At 38.2% G+C, this 17,959-nt stretch overlaps 1 long non-coding RNA gene across 1 annotated transcript in view; it reads left to right on the top strand.

The window, feature by feature from the left end:
- LOC122710411 overlaps nucleotides 1–16,911 on the top strand; it is a 103,666-nt gene extending 86,755 nt beyond the window's left edge. The window contains exon 6 of the long non-coding RNA XR_006345928.1: nucleotides 16,678–16,911. This is a non-coding gene — a long non-coding RNA (uncharacterized LOC122710411). The remainder of the gene's footprint in view (nucleotides 1–16,677) is intronic.
- The last annotated feature ends 1,048 nt before the right edge of the window (nucleotides 16,912–17,959 follow it).

Raw genomic sequence — 17,959 nt, 5'->3', positions numbered from 1 at the left:
TTTTTTTTATGCGGATTATTAAAAAATACAGATGTGTATATTAGAGGGAATTATCAGTTCATAATATTTAGAATATGTGAGAGACTTTCTACGAAATCATATTGTTATTGTACCGCGACCGCCACGCGCCCGAATTTTCATTCTTACGCGACTATCGAACGAAGCGGACGTGTTTATACGAGCGGGGCAATTTTGTTATAAAATTTCACTGCCGTATCGATATTTGGTGAATTGCTTCGAATGCAGTGGATGCAACGCGTAACACGTGTAAACATTTAGACGTCGAATAAGAATCTTATTATTTTTTTATACTTTTTATAATCACGGTATAAGTAAATGTTATGAAAAGCGTGAAAAATAAGTAATAATTTTTTCTTCGACAAAAAATTATGATTGAAAATGTATCGATTACATCTAACGTATGATTGTCTGCAGTCTAAGATTTTTTTCTCAAGAACGAGAACTCGAGAACGATAAAATTTTATTCTTATATTATTTATTTATTTTCACGCATAAAGTAACGAGAGATTCGTTCACATCGCGAATCAATTTATCGTTCGTGTCCATCATTCAAGAATCAGTGGATTTCAATTAGTATTTAAGAATTTTTCGATCGTAATTTATCCGAAAATTTTACTTGTCCCTTTCTTTTTTTATTCTTTTCCTCGAAACATTACGAATACATACGTTAAGAATCCACTCAATAATATAAAATTGAATTGGATGATGATGAATTTTAAAGAGGAATGGATGAGGGGGCCATAAGTTTCTTCTTTCGGTTGTAAAATCGTTTGGATTAAAGAATTAAAAAACCTTCCTTTTGGTACAATAATTTAACTCGAATACTTGATTTTCATGATATTTCTATCTGCATTTGGAGTTTAATTTTTTACGCGACAAGGATAGAAAAATTGTGAAAGCTATAAAATCAAAGTATCTTGAATTTTTTTTTAAAAATCCTCTTCCAAAAAAATTTTCAACGTTACGACTTTCGCCTCATAGATTCGATAATATTTTACGAATCTCGAAGAAAGTTTCAAGTTAAAATCGGCATTTCTTCTTCTCAAACGAAAATTTTTCTCAATTCACATTCCGTTACATTTAACGTGGCAATTGATTCAAAACGTTACACACCAAAGTTTCGATTCAACCGAAGGAACCGAAGATCAACTTCGTTCCCATTATTTAACGTTCTTCTGGTTAGCCTTGGCGAGAACATTTCTCAAAGGTGGTCGATACGTCTCTCCCTCCCCCCTGAGGGTGGTCAATAATAGACGAGACCGAGCGAAACGTCGATTAAAACTAATTTAACCGCGGCGGTTACGACAATCGAACGCGCCATGTAAAATTCGCCTCGGGATATGAAACGGGGGCGACAGACCGCCCCCGTAAAAAGGAAACTCTCGATCGGGGTGGTGGAAAAGTAAGCAAAGATGAAATCGAACGTGGAGAAAGATATTTCGATTTCTTTCCCCTTTCTCGTTGGAATGAGATCCTGCTAATGTACACTCCCGTCTGTAAGTCATTGAACGCTTAAAAATACATTTCGAGATGTGGATAAATGAACGTTGTACGTAATTAATAATAAAGATTTAGAAATCGTTGCAAGAAAATAACGAGTGGTTATAATATAATCTTGATAAATTTCTTTTTAACTCATTAACACGTTATGATGAATATTTATTATCGAATATAGTTTTTTATAGTTTAAATTTAGAAGAATTGAGAAAAACAGTTCGAAAGGTAAATAATTTAAAAAAAACGAGTGCAAATGGATGTATAAATATTAGGGATGCTAATAATTAATGGTTAGCGCCACTCGTGTCACAGCAAGTAACGATTTTAATTTACGATGTATACGAATAATATATATATATAATTCGCTTATAAAAATTCACAAGCCAATTTATCTTAAATATCTTAAAATTAATAAGTGTTCGATTACTCGTGGACGAGAGTGTAAGAAGAAAGGAAGAAAAGAGGGGAGTGGGAGGAGCGGGTGAAAAAAAGAAATGTAATTACAACGGGGGGAGGAATGATAATGAAGTTTACATTTTAATAACTCGCGGCAGCGCCGCCAGATGGTCCCCGATGCGATATTAATATAACGCTTTTCCTCCATCCACCGCCAGACCACCGTGTCGAGAAGAAGTTGAGAAGATCCTAACACGGGCTCTCATAAAGCAGAAACACGCGCGATGAAGAACGAAGCACGGGAGGGAAGGTTGAGACAAGAAGAATGCACGAGGGAGGTGTTATTGCATTTCACGAAGAATGCAGTCCACACGGCGTCATGATATATATGTATATATATATATATATATATATATATATGGCCGTCGACGCGCGACCCCCTTTCCCCTTCAAGTTTGATTTATAAGTTATGAATCCGTCCAGCAACTGTCCACCGTGCATTTATTTTCTTTCATTTCTTTTTCTTCTTCTTCTTCGTATTTTTTTTGCCTTCGTTCGATCCACTTTTTCATTCGTACGCCTCTCCTTCTTTTTTGAGTTAGATCAAGACTTTTTTTTATAAAAATCGATCCTATTAATTCTTCATCAAAATCATAAAATATTTATCGCATTTACCGATTTTTCTCTATTCTCTTTACTTACACGTTATCCTTTTTGTTTTTCTTTCTTTTCTTTTGTACAAAAATTCTAATCCCATACGATGTGCGGGGAATGTCTTTCAACATGTATAAATGTTACACAATTCGCATTCATTATTATCAAGGCGACGAACTCGATTCCGTACTCCGTCATTAAATAGACACCTTTCTATCAAGATCCTTGTAACAACGCATATATCGATCTGATCAAGTTTCACAAGATAGCCGACGACCTCTTATTCCTCCTAGCGACGGCTTTCAATTTGCAACTGTATCCGCCATCCTTGTCGTCGCAGGTGAAACATTGGCACCGATAACGAGACAGATTTACAGACCATCTTTCTTCCCCTGCTCCTCCTCCTTAACGGCCTACGAATTAGAATTGCTGGACCGAGGCTAAAACTTTCGCGAAATATGTCCGTCGTCCTCATTAAAGGGTGGAGAAGAAGGGTAACAAGGCTCGATGAAAAATTACCCTTATTCCGTATCGGTTACGTTAGGCATTCTACCTCGTGGTGGTTTCTAAGGTTACTAAGGGGAGGAATGGTATTTCTAGATGGATCGGTGGATAAGAGTTAATTAAGCGGCGTTAAAGAGCGCATCGTCGATGAAAAAGGGGCCAAGGATTTTTCTCTTCGCATACCTTCCCATCTCGCCCAATTTTAAAATCATTTTTCCCCCATTTAGGAGTTTCACGCGATGGAATTCTACGATATTATTCTCCTGCTGGAGAACCATCACCGAAACGCGGCAACCGTTAATGAGGATGGCGATCGACCAAGGTTCTATCGGAGATTCGAATCTAACGAAGAAAAAGAAGAAGAAGAAGAAAGAAAGAAAAGAGGGATTGTATTAGATTGTATCGTGTCGAAGTTTTTCTCCCACAATATTTTTGAAACAATTTTTTAAATCTAACTCTTTTCTCCTACAACGACATTTCTATATAAAATATCCAGTTGATTTCCAGAAATTGGAAAATTATTGATGGCAAGTTCTTTTTCATTTCATGTTTACAATTTCATCGATCGATTTTCGAGCGTGAAATTGGACGATATTTTTTCGAGGCGAAGGGATTTAATATCCTCGTACGAATTCCCGTTTCGAATATATTCGAAATAGCGTCTTGGAATATTCTTGGACGGTTGTAAAAGTTTCAACCAAGTAACCTTATCTTCTTCTTCTTCTTCTTTTTTTTTTTTCTTTTTCACAAGAAATGAAAAGTTAACGGAGACGATCACCGACGATCGTTGGAAAGACGATACGATACTGCTAAAACGAGGATACGTTTCACCTCGTTCGGATAAAGCCGCGTTTTGCAAACAATATCTTTCCTCGAAGCTGTTTCGCAGAAATTGCAACTGCGCCCCGAACTCGACTCGTATGGGAACTCAGTTTGCAAACTCTATCCTCGACTTAAGTTCTTGGACACGCGATATCCGCGCCTTTCTCAAAACTTGCCTCCTGCCATGGAAACGAAATCAAATTGATCGGAGAAGGAAAACGGAGTCATCCGTTCCTTCGTGAATCGGTCGCACCTGTTCTTCGAAAACTTCTCGTTCTCGAATTCCATTCGAAACGAGGATCGATCGCGAAACACGGGATATCGAAAAACGAGATGAACCAAGCTTACCAGTCATTCCATGTTAGACGAATATATCTTTCGTTCGAAAGGATGGAAATTTTACAATTTTACAATTTTTCTTGCACTTATTAAAAATCAATATCCTGACATTGGAAGCGATGAGCGCATACCGACAACTATTATATATATATATATATATACAAAAGAAAAGTTTTTAGAAAAGTTTATTTTATTTTATTTCGTTACCGTAGAATCAATAGGATAAATTATACAAAGTAAAGACGCAAGCTCAATCACGACTTATATAATTTGTATTCGTGAACAGAACCACCTAGAAGAAATTTGTATGCAGATAAGTTTAATTTACGATGTTATCCAAAAAGAGAGAGAAAGAGAAAAAAGAAAAGAACAATTATTTCACCGGTGGAAGCCAGTGTGTCGAGGATGTTGGACGTTGGTTGGAGCTGGTTCGAGCGGTACGTGACACGAGGGCCGGAATCCGGTCAGCTGAAAAATTCATATCCGCGCTATTAACGGGCCGGAAACTGAATATGCCATATTGGTTTTCTGCATCACGCGCGCCAGGGGAAACAAATCGAGCCCTGTGCAAACAACGCGCTCGCGCACGCACGGCACACAGGGACCTGTTTTGATTTTTCATCCACCCTATCTTTTCGCGCGCTTTATTTTCAGAGACGCGAGAACGAGTGTATGGAGGTGTACGCGGCTCGATAGTAATAAGCGAGAGGAATCGTTGTACCGTGTGTATACGTACAATCAATCTGGGAACGATAACGATTGTGGATGGGGAATGAAATTGTTCGTGGAACAAAAATTAATTTTTTTTTTTTTTCCTTTTTTCACCATAGAACAGTTACTCGTTTTTTTTTTTTTTTTTTATTTTCGTTGTTTAACAAGAGATTTTCGCGCGAGAAAAGAACGTTACGTTATCTCTTATATCTAAATATTTCGAAAATATTTCGAAGCGATGAAAAGTCATCGAACCATCTTGTATTCAAACGATTCGAAAAAATATTTCAAAAAATAGATAAATAAATAAATAAACAAACCGTCAAACTGACGGATCGATCGATCGTATCGAGTTCAAAAAAAAACATTCGATGGAACATAGATATACACAGATGTCGCAACTCGATGTTGATAGTTTCGCGATCGCTGCCGGTTATCAGTGTTTCGTCCTACGCGATTTCTCCGCACAACCTGCCGCTGGGAATTCCGTTTCGTGATCAAGAGTTGGCCGATCAACACGCACGAGTTACACGCGCGCGCGCGCGCGCACGAGAAGGGAATAACAATGATCGCATTCATCGCGAGGATCACATGAAAAACATTGCTTGTTTCGTGGGCGTTGTCGGCTGATTTACGCGTCTGGTGGACAGGTAGTCCGTTTAATACAATCTCAATTTATATAAAAATCAAGATCGATCTTATTGTTATTAAATTTCGTAAATTCGAAGAGTTGGAAATCTGTGAGAATTGACATTCCGAACGAGTTTTCGATACTTTAAATTCTCTCTGCGTATTTCTTAATACACGAACACGAAATGCTCGCGATAACGCGCCGCGATCCATCCGTCATCGCCGATCCAACCTTCGCACACTTTGCAATCGGCGATGAAACCGCTCCTCCGGTTAAATATAGCCGGCCTTCGCCGTTATCGGGGCGAATAACAATAAGCACCGTCGATTATACCGTCCACGAGACGGGATCTATGCTAATCGCGGCCAACGCGATCTCTCCTACGTACGAAAACAGTCCGCGATCCGATTAAATATAACGTATAACGTATAATCCTTGTCGACGTTTCCACCTAATTTCGCCCTCCGTGGCCCAATTTCCCTTCGATCGAACGAAGAGGATGGGTCAAGGTCTCTCTTCCTCTCTCTTTCTCTCTCCTTCTCTCCTCTCTCTCTTTTTCTCTCTCTTTCCTTTCTTTTTTTCTCTCTCCTCTCCTTTTCTCTCTCTTTCTCTCCTCTCTTTCTTTCTCTTCTCTCTTTCTTTCTCTTCTCTCTTTCTTTCTTTCTCTTTTCTCTTTCTTTCTCTTCTCTCTTTCCTTCTCTCTCTTCTTTTTTCTCTCTCTTTTCTCTCTCTTTCTCTCCTCTCTCTTTTTCTCTCTCTCCTCTCTCTCTCTCTCTTTTTTCTCTCTTTCTTTCCTCTCTCTCCTTTTCTCTCTCTTTCCTCTCTCTTTCCTCTCTCTTTTTCTCTCTCTTTTTTTCTTCTCTCTCCTCTCCTTTTCTCTCTCTTTCTCTCCTCTTTTTCTTTCTCTCTCTTTCTCTCCTCTTTTTCTTTCTCTCCTCTCTTTCTCTTCTCTCTCTTCTCTTTTCTCTCTCTCTCTTCTCTTTTCTCTCTCTCTCTCTCTCTCTCTCTCTCTCTGTCTCTCTCTCTCTGTCTCTCTCTCTCTGTCTCTCGACAGAAAGGATCGACTGTTGAGCGCAGGAGTTATCGTTGGACTCGCGGGATATGCTGTGGCCGCGTGTCGGGTTCGGATTTGGCGGAGGAGGAGCGAAATTGCCGTTCCAAGAAACGAGTGCACGAGGAAAAAGGGGGAAGGAAAGGAGAGAACGTTACAACAACGATCGCATTCATCGCGTTAAACGCGCAGTCAGCGCCGAGTTGCCTGCCCGTTGGCTGCCAACGGTAGAAAGTGATTCTGACACTCGAACTCCGTTCGAGGAGCTGTTGAAAATCGTCAACCGTTTCATTGAGAGGGATTTCTTGCCTGTTCACGAGAGATTTGAGAGAGAGAGAGAGAGAGAGATTCATTCGTCATTCGATTCTTCTCCTTTCTTTTTTTCCTTTTCTTTCCTTTATGGACGATGTGTTTTTATTTTAGAATTTTTATTTTACAACGTCGAGGATAACAAACGCGTCTATTTCTCGTACAAGTTTTTCCCCACCGATTATTACATCGATACAATAAAGTATTGCGCGGAACGTTTCGATTATATTCGATTATATATTCTCTCCGAGCGTGATTTCGTCAAATTCTAAAAAAAAAAGAAAAAAAAAAGAAAAAGAGAGAAAAATGAAAATCGATTAAATTCAATTTTGTATCTCCGTTAGCTTCTCTTATCTTCGTTTACCTAACAAAACCATTTCCATCCGTCGAATCCGGAATTTTAAACAATTTGGGGATAGAAATAACCAGGTGGTTATAAGAGGATTGCTTCCAGAAAAAAAAAAAAAAAAGAAAGAAAAAAAAAGGAAAAACGTAAATCTCGCGGTAAAAAGGGTTTTGAAAGTAAACCCTTTCCTCGCCTGAACCCGAGGCAAACGCAATTTGTTGCGGATCTAGTGGGTCGCGTGGAATTTTATCAGCTCGCCAGCAGATTCTCGACACGATTTTTCTCTTTTTTTTTTTTTTTTTTCTTTTTTTTCCTTCATCTTCGAAACGAACGGAGAAACCGATTTGGATCTCTCTTGATCGGGAACAAACGATAACGCGCCACGATTTTATGAAGCATTTTACGGCTGGTACGTGTTTAGGATCGATTGATCGACAACCGGTTCGATGAAACAACCTTTCTAATGAAATTTCCTCGCCACCATTGAATCGAGATCCATAATTTCGAGGTGTAAAACCTTCGAAGGTGTATCGTTTTTTCCGTGAAATCTTCAAAACGATTCGAGAAAATCGCGTTGAAGGTTAATCTCGAAGATGTTTTGATCGGCCGATAATTTCTCTCAACGCGATAGAGAAGAAACTTTCGATTTTTCACCATCCTTCGGATAATATATCCTGTTAAAAAGAAATTGCTTCGTTATGCAACAATTATGCGTACATATACTCACGCATATTATATTTTCATTCGAGAAGAAAGAAAGACAGCATCTTGAAACGATAACATCTCGTAAAAAATTCGATATTATTTGATTTTTATTCTCGAGAAATACCTCCGATATTATTATTCGATTTACATCGAAAGAGACGGATAAATTATTTGAGAAAAAAATCTTAAGTTGAACAGTAACCGGTTTCGATCACGGGTATTTGGCGCGACATTAGTTAACAGCCGGTTACAAGGTAATCTTGCGCAAGCCTCAATTAGTGGCTCGATGGCATGGGCCTGATAAGCCGTAGGACAGATCGATCGGCCGATTTCTGCGCACCCGCGTGTCCCGGATTATTCGTGTTTATAACGGCGATCGTTGATTCTCGTGGAGAACAATGGGTTTAGAAAACCGGTTGCCGACGGACGAATATCGGGGGAACGTTGTCGAGACGTTGGGACACTTTGCGGTCCAGTGGACGCGTCTCTAAGAGGGGAAAGAAAAGAAGGGAAAAGATAAGAGTGGAAAACGCAATTTCACCCGCGAAAACGAAACGAAACGAATTATCTCTCTCTTGTATTATTGCTTATTGTTGCATTATTTTTCTGCTAATTGCTTTTTATAATTGCTGCTCCCACCTTGCGTTCGAGCGGCAGCTGGATTGGGTGTGTTTATGTGGGCAATTAATACAGCTTGGTAAATTGAAATGGTGGTGGATGTCGAAATTGTCGGAATAATAACGAGCAACGAGTTGTCTCGTGCATATGTGTGTGTGTGTGTGTGTGGATAGGACACGTGGACGGACACGTGATCTCGCGTATCGATCTGGTTTGACCGGATCGAAGGAGAAAAAGGAAACGGAAAGAGAGAGCTTGCGCGATGAAAAGATTTTTAGGGATTTTTAAGGAAGCGCGATGATACGATTTCCTTCTTTCTTTCTTTCTTTCTTCCTTCCTTCTCATTCTTTTTTTTCCATCGTTTCATCGACCGAGAATAGAACCGTGTTTTGACTCGAAGAGGATTCTTTCTTGAGGAATCCCAGCGATGAAAGCGATTTCATTAACGAAAGTCACTCGGGGATAAGGAATTTCAGCAATGGGGGAGGGAAACTCGAAGGCGAATAATTACAGGGTGTTAATATAGAAACTAATTTCTCTAGGAGGAGAAGGAAATTTTGAGAAGAGGAGGAAAGGTATATCGGCGACTGCGATGCAATTTTAATAACCAGAATATTCAGAGATGAATATTTAGAGGGAGAGTTTTCACAGTTTGGAGAAAGTATATCGATACAATAATTCTCTCCAATATTTTCTTCTACTTTTCGATCCTTTATGACTCAATCCTTCAAACGTGTCTCAATTATATAATTCAAAATAGAAGAAGATGAAGAAAAAGAAGAAGAAGAAGAAAAGTGGAATCGGGATATCAAAATTAGTTACCAAAGAAAAGAAAAATAAAATTCCAAGAAAGAAGAGCGCGGCGAAGAAATCTGAAGAAATCGACCCGTTTAACGAAGCAAATCGCCTCGACACTCGACTCAACCTTCTCGTGCCGTTAATTACAGTTTCTCTCGTCAATCGTCGCTCGTCACACGCGTATAAAATTGGCCGCGTAAAATTTTCACAAGGTATTTTATAACGCCACCGTGTATATACAATCCGGTTGGCCGACACGATTCGCTCCCGTCTCCCATTATCTAGCCGATAAAAAGTGTCCAAGGTGGTCGGGCAGAGACGTGGCGGAGGACTTAATCGGCGGCGGGAAGAAGCACGGCGGCGGTGGATGGCACGGGTGAAAAAGGGGCGAATATCGGGAAAAAGTGTTTATCATAAGGGGCGGCCGCCACGAGAGGCCTCTTTATCGGCAGGGCGATACTTCTGTTAGAGGGACCATTAGCCGAGGCAAGGTCGGGAAGGTGTAACTGTCGAAGCCGCGATAGCAAGAAACCACGTGTCTTATGCCGTTTGGTCACGGAACGTGATAATCGCTCGGCTCGGCTCGGCTCGGCTCGGCTCGTGAAACAGGATGGACTTGCTTTCCACTGAACGATCTTGAAGAGATGTTGTTTCATAGTGGTATATTTTGTCGTTTAACTATTACATTATTAAATTTTTATACAATGAGGGAAAAAAAGAAGATTGAAACGAAAGGTAAGGGAGGATTGTGATTGCTTTGGAAAACGATCATCATATTTCGATTGAATGATTTTGAAGAGATATTGTTTCATAGTGGTATATTTTGTCGTTTAACTATTATATTATTAAATTTTTATACAATGAGGGAAAAAAAGAAGGTTGAAACGAAAGGTAAGGGAGGATTGTGATTGCTTTGGAAAACGATCATTATATTTCGATTGAACGATTTTGAAGAGATATTGTTTCATATTATATTTTGTCATTTAATTATTAAATTTTTATACAATTTTTATACAATAAGGAAGAAGAAGAAAATTGGAACGAAAGATAAGGGTTGTGATTGCTTTGGAAAACGATCATTATATTTCGATTGAACGATTTTGAAGAGATGTTGTTTCATAGTGGTATATTTTGTCGTTTAACTATTATATTATTAAATTTTTATACAATAAGGAAGAAGAAGAAGATTGAAAGGTAAGGAAGAGTGGTGATTGATTTGAAAAACGATCGTCACATTTCGATTGAACGATTTTGAAGAGATATTGTTTTATAGTTATATTTTGTTAATTATTACATTATTGGAGTATTAAATTTTTATACAATGAAGAAGAAAAAAAAGATTGAAACAAAAAGTAAGGGAAGGTTGTGATTGCTTTGGAAAACGATCATCATATTTCAATTGAATGATTTTGAAGAAATGTTGTTTTAATTATTACAATATTAAATTTTTATACAACAAAGAAGAAGAAAAAGATTGGAATGAAAGGTAAGGAAGAATAGTGATTGATTTGGAAAACGATCGTCATATTTCGATTGAACGATTTTGAAGAGATATTGTTTTCTAGTTATATTTTGTTAATTATTACATTATTGGAGTATTAAATTTTTATACAATGAAGAAGAAAAATAAGATTGAAACAAAAAGTAAGAGAGGGTTGTGATTGCTTTGGAAAACGATCATCATATTTCGATTGAATGATTTTGAAGAGATATTGTTTCATAGTGTTATATTTTGTCATTTAATTATTACATTATTAAATTTTTATACAATAAGAAAGAAGAAGAAAATTGGAACGAAAGATAAGGGTTATGATTGCTTTGGAAAACGATCATTATATTTCGATTGAACGATTTTGAAGAGATATTGTTTTATAGTTATATTTTGTTAATTATTACATTATTAAATTTTTATACAATGAGGAAGAAAAAGAAGATTGAAAAGAAATAAGGAAGGGTGGTGATTGATTTGGAAAACGATCGTCACCTTTCGATTGAACGATTTTGAAAAGATATTGTTTTATAGTTATATTTTGTTAATTATTATATTATTGAAATATTAAATTTTTATATAATGAGGAAGAAAAAGAAGATTGAAAGAAAAAGTAAGAAAGAATGGTGGTTACTTTGGAAAACGATTGTCACCTTTCGATTGAACGATTTTGAAGAGATATTATTTTATAGTTATATTTTGTTAATTATTATATTATTGGAGTATTAAATTTTTATACAGGAAGAAAAAGAAGATTGAAAGGAAAGGTAAGGGAGGGTTATGATTGCTTTGGAAAACCATCATCATATTTCGATTGAATGATTTTGAAGAAATGTTGTTTTAATTATTACAATATTAAATTTTTATACAACAAAGAAGAAGAAAAAGATTGGAATGAAAGGTAAGCAAGAATAGTGATTGATTTGGAAAACGATCGTCACATTTCGGTTGAACGATTTTGAAGAGATGTTGTTTCATGGTGTTATATTTTGTCGTTTAATTATTAGATTATTAGAGTGTTAAATTTTTATACAACGAGAAAGAAGAAGAAGATGATTGAAACGCAAGGTAAAGGAGTGAAATTTAAGACTCGTGAAAGATGGCGCGAGAAAAAAAGAATGATGATTACTTGGAAATGAAATATTGTTTCATAGTATTCGAACGTTATATTTAATTATTCAATTTTTGGTTGATTTAAATTTTTGTACAACCAAGAAGAAGAAGAAAAAGATTTAATAGAACATACGATATTTTGGATTTCGTAGAAATTACAACGAATATTTAATATTAATTATAATTGTAATAAAAAAAAAATACTTGGAAAAATTTTATACAATTCGTTACAATACACAATTGATAAAATACATATTCAATCCGTATTATCTGTATATCCAAAATTGATCCGCAACAGACATCGTTCGACACTTTTTTATTTCTTTTACAAATTTGCGAAATCCTTCGACTTGCGCAACAACCTGACAGATTCCACGTGTTTCGTTACCCTTCTCTCTCCCGGAGAAGAGTTCAAAGGATAAGAATTGAAAAAAGAAGAAAGAAAAAGAAAAGAGAGGAAGGGTTATTTGCTGCACGCCGTTGCAACGCTGCCATGGCGATATTAAACCCATATGATTTACAAGCGTGAAATTTGATTCGCTGGCGTGGAAACAACAGGCAATAATCAATTTCTCCGGGGCAACAAAAGATATGGCGTTTCATTATAAATTATTGGCAGCCCGTAACCCAAGGCGGACACATCGTGGCGTGTGTGGATCCGCCAGAAAATCTCCCGACCGACCCCGGCCGTCGAACATGAATTGTGATATTCCTGATGAAAGATGTTACTCCTTGCATCGTGTTATACGGGTTTCGCCGCTTTTTCGAATTTCATCGAAGATCGAAAGCTTGGAAAATTTTTCCTCTCGCGCGAGATTACAATCCGATATTCGAACGGACATTCTCTCTCTCTCTCTCTCTCTCTCTCTCTCTCTCTCTCTCTCTCTCTTCCCCTCTCTCTTTTTTTCTTCTCTCTCCTCTCCTCTTTTTCTTTCTCTCCTCTCTTTCTCTTCTCTCTCTCCTTCTCTCTTTCTCTTCTCTCTCTCCTTCTCTCTCTTTTCTTTTCTCTCTTTCTTTTCTTTTCTCTCTCTCTTTTCTTTTCTCTCTCTCTTTTCTTTTCTCTCTCTCTTTTATTTTCTCTCTCTTTTATTTTCTCTCTCTTTTCTTTTCTCTCTCTCTTTTCTTTTCTCTCTCTCTTCTCTCTCTCCCTCTCCCTCTCTCTCTCTTTCTTCTCTCTTTCTCTCCTCTCTCTCCTTTTCTCCCTCTTTCTTTCCTCTCTTCTCTTTTCTCTCTCTCTTCTCTCTCTCTCTCTCTCTCTTCTCTCTCTCTCTCTCTCTTCTCTCTCTCTTCTCTCTCTCTCTCTCTCTCTCTCTCTTCCCTCTCCCCCCCTCTCTCTCCGTTAATACTGTTGATTCTGTTTTTTCTCACACGTGGATGGGATTGACCGATGTTAACTCTGGTCAAGCGAGAATCAGATGTCAGAAAATTATTATAATTTAATTTTTCTAATAAATCCCTTGCGAAAATTCAAAATGTTAAAATATATATGATATATATTTTTAATAGAAAGGAATGATAAGAAGGGATAGGCGATACACGATACATCCTTCTGACCACCGGAACACGGAAATTATCATCCGCGAAAAGTTAAAGTTGGCAAATATTAGCTCGCTCGTTATCGTAAGTGTAACGTTAGATAACGTTAGAAAGTGTCCATAAAGAGAACACGTGATCGAGAGAAGCGAATTGTCGAATGACTCGTCTCGTAAATCACCGTGTCACCACCGTGTCTCAAGGAAAAATTTCTACAATTCTTTCTCTCTCTCTCTCTCTTTCTCTCTCTATCTCTCTATCTCTATCTCTGTGTGTACACGAATCGAGAGGAAAGAAGATGAAGAAAAAGAGGAAAGAGCGGACGACAAAATGGGACCGTAGTTGACCGTTCGAAGGATGTCGGGAACACCTTTATAAGAAGGGTGGGAGGGGGGCGGTAAAGATAAGCCGAAAAGCCCGGGATCGATGATGTATGTTTGAGAAATGCAACGGAGGGATTAAGATTTACAACGTCGTATAATAACCATTGTGCCACGGTTTCGTACGCGCGCGCTGTTTGCAACTAGGGTCACAACAATTTTAAGGAGATCCTTTTTTTCCTCGACTCGAAGCGGAGAGGAACATAATAAAGCTCGTTTGCCCCTCGTGGCCATAAATATTTATCGGTGGTGGAAAGAGTTATAACAACGAGGCAAAGAAAACGCTTTATTTACTCTGTGGCAAAAGGGAGAGTTGCAAACGTGACTCGATTTACGGCTCTCTCTCGCGCGCCGATAATTCCTCGTCGGAGACTTCCCCTCCCCTTCCCAGCCTTTAAACATTTCCAAACGCCAAATTTCCTCCAACTGGTTCAACTATCGACGTAACGTTCGAGCACGTCTCTTTTACAAAAATTCGATCGCCAGGGATGGTTTGCCAAGAAGAGGAAACGAAATCATCGTGATCAGAAATTGAGTCGTTGGTTGGAAATATTGGTAATAAATACGGTTTTACGGAACAGGATACTGGAGCTTGAATAATTGGCAATGATTTTGATGCGAGAGTCGTGAACAAGCAATAACAAAATATCGGGCAATTTTTGCGGAATTATCAATTCGTTGCGGATTTTTCCATTTGTTACAAGTTTTATCGTTGGAAAGAATGAAGTAAACGTAAATTCAACACTGTCTCCCGATAATTTTATTTTCCTTATATTTTACTTCATTCTACTTGCGTAACCAATAATTGCTAAAATTCGGTAATAAAATTGTTAAAATATGGACAAGAATTCGGATGACATTTACGAGAATTAAAATCCTCGAGTCACGGATTTATTTCGACGTTGAAAGGAAGGAAAAAATCCAATTCTTGGATTTTTTTATTATCAAATAAATACACAGATATATAGATTCTCAGATGATTCGACTTTCGAAAGAAAAATGTCAACTTCATCGAGGAATCCAATCCCCTTCCAAAAACTCGACAACATCCTGCGAGTTATAAATAATTCGAGTTAAAATAAATTTCGAGGGAGGGAAAAAAAAAATCGCAATCTTTGAACTGAATTCCAATCAGTATCCCATTATGTATCACGCATTATGATTTACCATCGAATCGAGTGCGATCCCGTGACCGATAAACCGAATTTTCAACGATCGGACGAACAAAAGCCGGCGGCACGGCTTTTAAGCTAGATGGTGCTCGGAATCGGTTAACGTCACGTAACTAATCTCGATGGTTCGTCGTGCTTTTCGATTACGTCTGGAACAGGCGGCCCGTTGTATCGCGTATGCGTGTGTGTGCGTGTGTGTGTGGCAAACGTTGAAAAGCTGGGCCGATCGTATCGATAATAATAATCGGGGAGGGAAAATCGCGGGAACAGGGTGTGACCGTAAGCGTGCCAAGGTGATTCTCATTCCGTCCACGTTTGTCGTATGCGTCACATATAGAGAGACGGGATGGAAATCCGAGCGGAGATATCGGTTGAAATCGAGCGGAGTGGCTCGAACGGAGGAGAAAATACGGGCGACGTATTTTGGAAAAGTATATTTATATATATATATTATTATATATATATTATATATTTATGTAGAGGAGGAAATATGGGAATGTGATGTTTTTAGGAAGGATCGTTTAAAGAGGGTGTAAAGCGTAGATTCGTAGATTCATCGGGTGAGCAAATGAGCAAACAAGTTGCGCGATTATCGAAAAACCATTACGCGAATTTAGGTGAATTAGATTGTTGCATGTGAAATGAGACCGATTTCATAAAATATACGTAAAATTAATCGGAATTTAGTGATTTAAATGTACGATTAAATAATATTTGTTGTGTATTATTAAAACTGCTCGAAGATAATTGAACGTAGGTATGCAATATGTTTTTTCGAAAATAAATTTTAATCTCGACCTGCTCTCTTTCTCTCTCGCCTCATCGATCTAAAATCGCTGACAACTTAACAAACTTAACAAGCGATGAAATGTTGGTTCGCATACCAACTTTTCTTTTTACGTTTCTAAGAATCTTGGATCCAAAGATGTCGGTACGAATATATTAACACCTCTCGTATGTACGAGATTCTGTTGGTTTGGTTTGTACGAAATGCACCCTTTCCACCGTAAGCAGACGAACCCGTGATTTATAACTCTGGCTCCTCGTAAATATACAAGCGACAATATATCTTTCGAGGTTGTCGTGAGAGGCGAAGCGCGCTTTTCGAACCGAAAGGAAGTTTCCTTTTCCTCTCTCTCTCTCTCTCTTTCTCTGTCTCCTTCTTTCGTTCTCGCGGCTACTCGATTTTCTCCTTCTTTTTCCTTATCACGCGTATCTTTCCTTTTCTCGCTCTCGATCGCGCGATGACTTACAGGATGGAACGCGAGGAACGCTCGTTGGACTGCTCGATCGAGTTTACGATCATCGTAAAGTAAATCAATAGACGTGCCTCTCTAACCTCATCGCTACCATATACGATGTATATGGATTTTGCTCTGTTTTTTTCTCTCCCCCCTCCCCTTTTTCTTTCTTCTTTATCTATGATTATTTATGAGTGATTCCAAGATGAGGTGAAAGATCTCTCTATTATGAAAAAAAAGTGGATCTCATTCTTTTTTTTTCTTTGGATTAATTTACATCGGTGGATTTTGTAAGGATTTGACCGGTATTTTTCTCCCCTTCTTCACGATTTATTTCCACGTTTAAGGTTGCACGAAATGTTGGCGCGAAATGCGATAAGAAGAAACGGTCGCACATGTTTTATCTGGCCGCGGTGCAACATCAACGTCTACTCTCTTCTTGAAGACGGGAATTCCACGAAGTACGGGTCCAACTCGAGAGCCGTCCAGTCCAGAGAACATGCTGACGCCATATTCTCTGCGATCTTATATCTGGAGGAGCTCAGGAGGAGTCCATTCGCCATCTTCAAAATTCTTCTTCTCCGTTGGTATGTAATTTCTTATTAATCATTGCATCATTAGATTTAGATTAGTTATTTTTACTTTTGAATATTTCTCACATTCCGTAGATTTTATGCTCTCCTATAAATATCCAGGAAATATTACTTATTTATATTTTCAATCTATTAATCGATATTTGTAAAAACCACTTTTTACGATTCAGATAATTCTTCGACACTACGTTCGATTTTTGCCGATGTTGCCTTTTCTGCGCACAATCCACTTAATTTCTCATGATCCAATACTTGCAAAATATTTTTACTTACCACGCAATCAAATTTTTTATTCAAACTATCTATTATTACTACGAATACGACCCCATTCATCCACCCTATTTTTCCTCTCCCTTCCCTTAAATGTTTAACATAATATCAATCGAGAGCGCGACGTCGTCGCCTCTGATTTCGCTTGGATCGTTTAATTAACGATTCGTGCTCGTCGACACGGATGTTAAAATTGCAAACGTTGGAAACTGAAACCCCTGATATTCAACGTTACTCGATATCGGAGTACGATTTCTCTCTCTCTCTCTCTCTCTCTCTCTCTCTTTTTCTTTCGCCTATTGATAATACACAGGTGGAAAATCTTCAGGGGATGGCGGAAATAAGGAAAGGAATGGCGGAGGTCTTGGTGTTGGGTATCGTTGACCTTTCTCGAGCCAGTGACTCGTGCGCCATTAACCACGCGGTTAAGAGGTTGCACGCGTGTACATCTGTTTGCGCGGAAGTGCTTTTGTGGAATCGCTTTTGTGGAAACGCACCGTAACGCCCCTTTTGTCTCTCGCGTTATCTGAAAGTTCTAATGTAACTTGCACTTTGGTGGATATCCATTACTTGGAATCCATGACGTATTGGCCTCCTTTAACGCTCGATATCGCCGCGTTTTCGGGAGGAAGTTGTGAAGTGAAAGGAGATAGGAAAATGGTACTTAATGGTATTTAATGGGAATGATGGGATGATTGGAGGTGGGGAATGTTTTAGATGTTTTTTTTTTCTTTTTTTTGGAAATTTTTAGAAATGGTTTGCGAAC

Source organism: Apis laboriosa, unplaced genomic scaffold, assembly GCF_014066325.1.
Source record: "Apis laboriosa isolate Shangri-la unplaced genomic scaffold, ASM1406632v1 scaffold14686_cov152, whole genome shotgun sequence".
In the NCBI taxonomy this organism is placed as follows: domain Eukaryota; kingdom Metazoa; phylum Arthropoda; class Insecta; order Hymenoptera; family Apidae; genus Apis; species Apis laboriosa.
This window is presented reverse-complemented; position numbering and strand designations above follow the sequence as displayed.